Source organism: Rattus rattus, chromosome 8 (assembly GCF_011064425.1).
Source record: "Rattus rattus isolate New Zealand chromosome 8, Rrattus_CSIRO_v1, whole genome shotgun sequence".
In the NCBI taxonomy this organism is placed as follows: domain Eukaryota; kingdom Metazoa; phylum Chordata; class Mammalia; order Rodentia; family Muridae; genus Rattus; species Rattus rattus.
Window position 1 is genome coordinate 31,764,659 of NC_046161.1, and position 7,843 is coordinate 31,772,501.

Consider the following 7,843-nt stretch of genomic DNA (forward strand, 5'->3'; position numbering starts at 1 on the left):
TAATTTGTCTTGTAATTTTTCAAATCGTGTTTTTGTCAGTACTGAAACAGGACAAAACACTTTTGTGCAGCTGTCTTCAGAATGCTACGCTCAAAGGCTTAGAAATAATGAAGACTGAAGCACAGAACCCTGATGATATTATACTCAGAAAACAAATGGTCAAGTTGTTTTAAATGTACATTTTCTCTTTGAAGTTTATGTGTAGGAGTTCATATTCTGGTTCTCTTGTGTGCTAGGTAAGCACTCCACCAATGAGCTTCTTCTTAAGCACAACTATGTGACCTTCGAATAGAGCACATCCAGAAGTCCTATGTTCCTATGCCATTGAGATACTGATTTCTGTAGTCTTAAAGACAAAATCTCTTTTTTTTTCTTTTTTTGGGGGTATTTTTTATTTACATTTCAAATGTTACTCCCTTTCCTGGTTTCCCGGACATAAGTGCTCTATCCCATCTCCCCCTTTTCTATAAGGGTGTTCCCCCCATCCATCTCCTTCCCCCCTCCTGACATTCCCCTACACTGGGAGGTCCAGTCTTAATGAATCAAAGGCTTCTTCTTCCATTAGTGCCCAAAGAAGGCTATCCTTATACATATGGACTGAACCATGGGTCAGTCCATGTATAGTCAACAAAGTTTCTTTTATTCAGTTGTGACCCCCTGAATATTTGGCTAGTTCATCTTGAAATGTTTGTTATTTCTTCAAAGGCTGAAATAAGAAGGGCAAAGTCCTTTTTCAATCTGGATCTTATAGCAGTTTGGTCAAGAGGGGTTTGAGTCTATTGTGATTCCAGTGGTCTCAGACTGAAAATGAAACAACTTAGATTATTATGATAAGGGGAACTTATTTAGATATTTCCTTATGGATGTGAGGCATTTGTACATAAGTACCTGTTATATATCTATGGGAAGAATTTGTCTTAGCAAGTTTACTAGTTATCAGTAGAGGAATTTTGTGTTTTACTTTGAACAAATCCTATAATATTAATTTATTAGCACTACCTTTTTTCCTTAAATAATTTTATTTTTCTGTCTGTCTCAGAATTCTACATACAATGATGCAGTTTGTCAAAATAAATATAAACTGAGCATGCATCCTATTATTGAAATCAAAATTTCTAGGCTTTGATCAAAAATAAAAAATGATGGGGCTAGTGAGTATGTGTAGAGAGAGTCGAAATCGGAGGTCTTCGTTAATTCCTTCTCTTAAGAGTTTGGAGAATCACAAGGATGAGTGGTCAGAAATTTTCTAGGACTCAGAGAGGTTAGGGATGCTAGGAAAAACATGGCCCCTGAATCAACAATGCAAGGTATATATAGGCTCACAGAAACTTAAGGGCAAACATGTGGCCTGCATGTGGCACCAGTGCTCTGTATATATGTTGCAGAAGTTAGCTTTGTATTTTGAGGGTCTCCTAACTCTGGGAGTGGGGTGTATCTTGACTCTTTTTTGCCTGTCCTTGGGAGTATTTCATTTATGTTGAATTACTTTGCCTAGCTTTGGTGTCAGGGTTAAAAAATAAAAATAAAAACCCATACAGCTCTGAGGAAAGGCAAAGATGCTTGTGATGTCAGAAGGTTATAGACTAGTAAGATGGTAAAGAATATGTTTTGTGAAAAAAAAAATAAAAAGGAAGACAATTTCCAGGACACACACACACACACACACACACACAGCTTTTTAATTGTTTTACAGATCTTAGTTCTAAATTGCTCTGAACAGTGATGAATTTCTATGGTTTGTTTGCTTCAGCTTAGCATTGGGGTGGGAGCAGGGTCTTATGTAACCTAGGTTCAATGTGCAGTGGACGCTGGCCTTGAACTGCTCCACCTCCTGAGGGCTGGCACCGAAGGCTTACTCAGCTAAATCCAGCTCTGTTGCTTCTCTTTTTTAAAAAATAGTGTAAAACAGGTGTGTGGTGGCTTAGGTATAATCCCGGGACACTAAATTAGAAACTGGCTGTACTATACATGGAGCTATAAACAAATGAATAAAAACACTGGTTCTATCTAGAAGCTGATTTACAGAGCAGATGGTTACTTAGGGCCATTGACACAAGCAGATCCCTCTACATATGCTTGTATCTAGAATCAGTCTTTGAAGAGTTTGAAATTGTTAAGGTTTGTTTTGTTTGGTTTTGTTTTTGGCACAGTGCCTTCAACACACAGATTACCAAATATTTTACTTTTCAACCAGTCAATTTAAAACAACCAAGTCGAAGCTGGGTGTGAAAGCTCATGCCCTTAAACCTAGCATTCAAAAGGCAGAGGCAGGCTATTCTCCATGAGTTCAGCCTGGTCAGATAGAAAGTTCCAGCCAGACAAGGCTACAAATGTTTTTTATAGGAGCATCTATACATCTGTGAAATAAATAGTGATGGGCCAAGGGCAGCAGCTCTGAGTTGGCACAGCTCCCTCCCAACTGTGTGTTCAGGGCCTTGGGGTTCTCCCCAGCCTCAGCCCCTGGCCAAAATTTAAGACAAACAAATTCAGGGCTGGGATGGCTCAAAGGTTGAGTACTTGCTGCCTTGCAGAGGACTCAGGTTTGATTCCCAGCAGTCATCTGAAGGCCAACAACCATCTGTAACTCCAGTTCCAGGGGATCCGACATTCTCTTTGGACTGACAAGGACACCAGGCAAGCACATGTCATACATGCACCCATGAGGGCAAAAATCCCCAATGGTTCAGCCCTGTTACGAAAACCAATTACTTTTCTAGAGGACCAGAGTCTGATTCCCCAGCACCCATATGTGTGCCTGACAACCATCTCTAAATCCAGTTCCAGGGACCTGACGCCCTCTTCAGAAGCTGCTGTGGCACCAGGCATGTAAGTGACACACAGACAGATATGCAGGTAAAACACCCATACCATTTATGAAATAAAAATTCTAAAAATCTTAAAAAACAAAATATTTGAAAACACAATATAAAATAAATAAACAAAACAAACAAACAAACAAAAACAGGGAAAAGTGAAGGTTGCAACATATACAGGGGACCAGGTCCTGGCTTCAATTCAGGTCAGTAATAAAAAAACTAAAAATTTTGGAATAGTGATTATAAATTTGAGAAAAAAAAACCTATTACTTAATTCCTAACTTCTTCATTCAAGGTGACCATTAGGCATTTTAATTTATATTTAAGATTTTCTGAAATTCATTCTAAAATGTGAATTTTTTGCTAAAGTTTTCCTTATATTTAAGACATTTTCTAGTCATTATCTATCTGTTGCTTCATACAAAAGAAACTTTTTAATAAAAAAATACTTTTTGTGCCTATGAGTTTGTATTAGGAAAACAATATGCAATGCCTTGAGCACATGTAATTTTATTGCAAACAACTCTATTATCTTGAGTTGGCCAGTAGTCATGTCTCTGTCTGAGTAGATGGCAGGTGACCTGACCGAGGACAGGCTCTCCACTGAACATTTAAGTAGAGGGACAAGGTAAGCTGAGTGTCAGAAGTGGGAACGATCTTTACAGTGATTTGGAATGGCTATGGGAAAGAGATGAATGCCATGAAAGCAGGAGAAGGAGGAGGAAGAGGAGGAGAGGAGGAGGAGGAGGAGGAGGAGGAAGAAGAGGAGGAGGAGGAAGAAGAGGAGGAGGAGGAGGAAGAGGAGGAAGAGGAGGGGGAAGAGGAGAAGGAAGAAGAAGAGAAGGAGAAGGAGGAGAAGGAAGAAGAGGAGGAGGAGGAGGAGGAGGAGAATGACTTTATTTTCATCTTTTTGTCATTTTTCTGAAGCTTAGTAAATGTTCATATGTAAGCAGTCTGTAATGTAATTATGGACCAAAAATTTAAATAATAAACTTTGCATGTCCTGGAGGAGGGCTGACTATTTCATTCATTGGTACTGATACACTTGCAATATTGGTCAGTGATGGTTAGGTATCAGTAAATGCTGCAACACAAAATTAATGGAGGTCCTTTTACTCTGCATCCTCTGTCCTCTTTAATCAACTCTGTCAAGTGGGAAGACCAGGAGAAATGATTTATTTTTGAGTCTTCATTCTTATGTTTTGAGTCTTTATTCTCTGTCCTAGATTCTGCAAGGCTAATATTAAATTGCTGATGATACATTAAGTAAACAATACATTTAAAATACTAAGTTCTTATCAGAGGCCAGCTTCAACATCAGAGTGTAAACTCAGCACAGACTGAGTTGGTGATTAAGGTTGGTTCTGATGGCAATGGGCAAAGGCCCCTACACACTGGTGCAGGTATGCATTATATAGAACAAGGACAGGAAAACTGGTGCTGCTGGCATGAAAGTTTAACCTCTACTGATAGTAGCAGGTGACTGGAGAAAAGAAAAAAAGAGGCCTGTGTTGGTGGACAACCAGGTTAGGCTACTATTGATAGTATCTAGCAGAAGCTGCCACTGAAAGTGGTCAGCTACTAGAAACAAAGAAAACAGATGAAACACACACACACACACACACACACACACACTTAATGGCTACCACTGCTAGAGGCCAGCAATAAGAGAAAAGCACACACATACTAGATTAAGCAAAACAGGCTTCTCCAACAAACTCCAATAAGGAAGCTCCAAGAACTTCATACATACACATGCATACATACATTTATACATACATAATACATATATACGTACATACGTACACACATGCACATATGTACACACATGATGTAGTCATGCATTCACACATTAAGTACAAAGCTCTATTGACAAGTTTCAACCATTTTAATATACACACATTTGTTGATAAAAGAAGCTATTGAGGCTCTAACACATACATACATACATATTCACTTAGTGGTGGATAGAGCAAAGCTCTAATGAAACAAGCTATAACAACTTAATTTTTTCTTGTAGCATTTTATGCCTTGGGACAGAAAGTTCTTTATTTGGGAGGAGAATTACTCCCTCCTATTCAACAGAATCTTACAAGAGGGACTTACAACAGGTTTATTGACTATAAGTGTGGATAATGGCGATCTGCCTTTCATTCACTTAAGCTCATTATAAATTCAAAGGAATAATTTACCTAAACTTATAACACACCAAAGCCCAGTGAACTTTCTTTCATCAGAATTTTCTTACTATTTTATAGAGGACATATTCTATTCTTGATTCTAGTTTTATTATATCTTTTTGCAAATAACTTAAACCATCTCCTTAAACTTTCTATCAATTACTCTAACTTCCTGAAAATATTTAAATCAAATCAGAATTTTGTAAAATCATTAACTCATCTAAGCAATATTATTTCATAAGAGTTCATCGGCGATACGGAAAAGGCGCTGCCATGGCTGGGCGGCAGGTGAAAACCCACAGCCTTCAGGCAGCAGACCTGACACTGTCACACTGAGATCTTCCAAAAGTGAGGAGTCTCTGTCATCTTATGCCAGCGGGACTGGCCTCCAGAGGCTGCACTGACTGCGAAGACCCCTTTCCCGCAGTGATGTTTTTCCCGCGGGTCCAGCACCTGCTGGCTCCTGCGAGAGTTTGTCGTCGTCCTCCCTCCTCCTCCCCCTCCTCCCCCTCCCCCTCCTCCTCCCCTTCCTCCTCCCCTTCCTCCCCTTCCTCCCCTTCCTCCCCTTCCTCCCCCTCCTCCGCAGCTGCCCTGGGGCCATTCTCTAGCTCTCCCTCACACCGGCACCTCAGTCTGGCTAGATGATGGTGATGAATTCGGTTTCAGTCCACCCTGCTGTCTGGAAGGACTTCCGGGGGACTTGACTTTGATCTCCTTACCTTTCTGGAGCAGCCACACCCCAGGGGACCCTGCACCTCCTGCCAGTCCAGCACCTCCAGCCTCAGCCTCTGCCTTCCCATCTCGGGCAACCCCACAGGCCCTTTCATCCCAAGGATCCACCAAGCCTGCTTCACCCACTGCCCTGGACATCTCCAGAGCCCCTGGCTGTATCAGTACCACCTGTTGTCCTGGAACTGCTGGGGGCTGGAGGAACCCCTGCCTCGGCCACCCCAACACTGTCTCTGAGCCCTAACCCGGAACTGTGCCCCATTTATCCCCCTGTTGCTGCGTGGAGCTGAGGCCCAGCTAAGTGAGACTTGCCAGCAAGAGATCAGCAGCAAGCTAGCACCAACCCGGGGAGCTCCAGGCCAGCACAGTCCTGTGCATGGATTCACCATTATTGCCCCTACCCTTGTCTCTGCTGCGCCCTGGTGGGGCTCTGCCCCCACCCGGCAAGAACCCAGCCTGTCTTACACAGGTGGCAGAACAACAGAGCCAAGAGCAGGGGTGCACCCAACCTGCTCCCCTCTCCTGCTTCCTATGTTCACTGTCCCTAGAGGTGGGTGGGGAGCCTGTGAGGACTTCAGGGAGTGGGCTTCACTCTCCCTCCTTAGCCCACCCAGGTGCCCGGGCTCCAGGTGCCCCCCATCCCGCACCTCCCAAGGCAACAGAGTGATGGAAGCCTGGTAAGAAGCCAGCAGCCCTTAGGGACCTCAAGGAGGGGTCACAGAGGGCCTTCCCAGGTCAGTGCCCATTTTAGGGCAAGTGGGCTTACAGGGATGCTCCAGAGATGGCAGCCCAGTCACCATGTTCTGTCCCCTCACACAGGGTTCTAACCCCAGCTTCTTCTCAACACCCCCTCCACCCCCGGCCCTGAGAGTGTCTGCCATCTTTCCTTGGCGTCCCCAACAAAGCTTGTACTCTCTGGGTCCCCCATCCTTACCCACCTAGCTCTCCAGCCCCAGTCTGGAGGAATTCTCTGGGTGCCCCCTCAGCACTGGACAGGGGAGATAATCTGTACTATGAAATTGGGGTAGGGGAGGGGACCTACTCAGGCCCCAGCCTGTCATGGAGTCCATTTCGCTCCATGCCTCCCGACAGACTCAATGCCTCATATGGTATACTTGGCCAGTCACTACAACTCCACAGGTGCCCCGATTTCCTGTTCAACTCCTCTCCGCCCCACTCCTGCTTCCCACCTGACCCCTTACCCACTCAGTTTCCCAGCACTTTGCCCGGCGTCCTACCCGCCAGAGCCCCTAGGACAGTGATTCAACCTAGCCCTAAGGCCCAGGGGACCTTCACCTGCCTCCTCTTCCTCCTCCTCTCCTCCTGCTCACCCCAGAAGATGAAGCTGATCAGATCCTGGGGCCCCAGTTCCCGCCTCCCTCAGAAATAGCGGACTCCATAGGGGTCCCCATAATCCCCATCGGCTTCCTGGACCTTGGGGCTCGCCAGAACCTTTCCTGCTTTATAGGGTAGCCCCACCATTCTACGGGAGGGGAGGGGAGGGGAGGTCCAAGGATCCTTGTACAGAAATGGAGGACATAGAGGGGAGGGGGCTGGCCCCGCTCCTCCTTACCGCACACCCAGCTGGTCCTTACATTCAGAAGAACAGGTCAGAAGTTATTGCTAATATGGGACCAGGAAAGGACCTTCCCCACATTGGATCTTGGCGGAAGTCAATCCCTTGTTTTGTATTTTCTTGAGTTCACCACCCTACCCCAGGTTTCTAACTTTGTAACTTGCTCTGATGTGGGTCCCTAATTCCAAAATCATTGTGTCCCTATCATGGGTTGCAGGATATGACCATCCCCTACCTCCTACCTGGGGCCCTTGCACAATGGGGGGCAAGGTTGAATCCCTGTCCTCCTCCTTCCTCCAGGAGCCTCCAGCCCTGTACACAGGGGTGAGGAGACAGTTCTTGCCCACCTCTCCCCATGCACACCACCCACTAAGCCACTTGATGACATTCATGAATAAAAGTGGCAGAAATTTGAAGAAAAAAAAGAGGTCATCATCATGTTGACATGCAATGAACTTTCCCCAACATGAGTGTTTCAATACGAAGCAGTCAGTAATAATAGACTACATGCAGAAAATGTCTTTCTTTGCCCAATCACATCA

General features: G+C 44.5%; 1 pseudogene; it reads left to right on the top strand.

The window, feature by feature from the left end:
- Nucleotides 1-2,659: 2,659 nt before the first annotated feature.
- LOC116907332 lies at nt 2,660-7,352 on the top strand (annotated as a pseudogene).
- The last annotated feature ends 491 nt before the right edge of the window (nt 7,353-7,843 follow it).